Here is a 1,736-nt window from a genome sequence, read left to right on the forward strand (position 1 = left end):
ATCGCACAAGGTTTGATCGGAGTTCACTTCATCGCCTGGAAAATCGTACAAGGCTTGATCGGAGTTCACTTCATCGCCTGGCAAATCGCACAAGGCTTGATCGGAGTTCACTTCATCGCCTGGAAAATCGCACAAGGCTTGATCGTAGTTCACTAAATCGCCTGGCAAATCTCTTGAAGTTTAACCAGATAAGACTGTAAATCGCTCAGGTTCTGGCCAGGTTTAGGTTGCTTGACTTGGTGAACGATTTAGGCTGTCGCTTGGCAAGTCTTTTGGTGACCGGATATCTATTCATCGGACAAGGCCTAGATGATTTAGGCATCATATCGGACAAAGTCTAGGCGGTTAAGGTAGATCATTGCACAAGGTGTAAGCAATTTAGGTAGTTAATCAGTTGTGCTGTGTGACCGGATTAAGCTGTTTCTTATACAAGGCTTATCCAGAGCTTTGTTAAATCGCTTGCCAAGGTGTGCTGTATGGACTAAATCACTGGTTTACATTGATCAACATCTAGACTTGGTTGTATTTTTACTTACTAGCATCCTTTCTTGGAAATCATTGTGTAATATGAATTTGTTAATATTTGAGGTTTTTACAGTTTCTATTTGTTTTTGTTCTGTTTTGTATTGTGTTGAACTGTTTGAGATTTCCTGAACTGTTTTTCACCGCGTAAACTGTTTTTCATCAATTTTAACTGTTTTGACTGTTTTTAACTGTTTTCAATAGTTTTTGACTGTTTTACTGATTTTTGACTGTTTTTTGCTGTTTTTTTTATTTCTCATCAGTTTTTGTGTTTTTCTGTTTGTGTTTTTATGCTTAACTGTTTTTGATTTCTTTTTAATTGATTTCACAACATTTGATCCTTAATCAATCTGTTAGAAAATGACAGTTTCATTTGAGAGAGAGAATAAAGAATTGAGAGAGAGAATTTCTGAATTGAAAAGGAAATATTTTAATATGTTTGATGAAAATTTTGCTGATAAAGAATTTATCAAGGAGCTACAAAGAGAAAATAAAACCTTGAGAGAAAATTCTGAAAAGGTTTTATCAGTTAAGGCTAGTGAGATTGAGAGAACTTTGGACAAAGTAAGGAAAGAATTTGAAGAAGAATTGAAGACTTGGAGTAATGCTAATAAGGAATTGTTCAATAAACTTCAAGATCTGCAAACTGAGAGGAATTCTTATGAGAAAGATGATACAGATACTGAGGACTTAACTGGAAAACTTCATAAATCTAAGAGTGATTTGTGTGAGTTAAGGAATTAATTTGAAAAGGAGAAGAAAAGATTTTCTGAAATAGAGAAAAAGTTTGATGCTGAACGCTTATCTTATGAAAATAAGATAAACTCTCTTGAGCTAAACGTCAAAATGTTGTTAAAGCAAATCTCGGATTTTGAGCAGCTGATATTCTTGGAACGAGCCAAGAATGATAAAGAGAAGAAAGATATCAAAGAAGAATGTCTGAGCCAGAATAAAAAATTATCTGACAGCATTGATCTAAAGCAGAAGGCTTTAGATGAAGAGAAGAAACAATTTGCTCTTGAGAAGAGAAATACTACAAAGAAACTGTTGGTCCCTTGAGGGTCTACAAAAATAGTAAAACAGTTTGTAGAAGGGGGGGGATGAATACAAACACAATATTTTCAAATTTAAAATATATATTGATAAAGAAGATCAATACAGATTTTACAAGATTGTTTGCGGAAAGATAAGGTGATAAAAGCCTATCTAAACAA

Source organism: Cynara cardunculus (assembly GCF_001531365.2).
Source record: "Cynara cardunculus var. scolymus isolate 2C chromosome LG 1, CcrdV1, whole genome shotgun sequence".
NCBI classification, from domain to species: domain Eukaryota; kingdom Viridiplantae; phylum Streptophyta; class Magnoliopsida; order Asterales; family Asteraceae; genus Cynara; species Cynara cardunculus.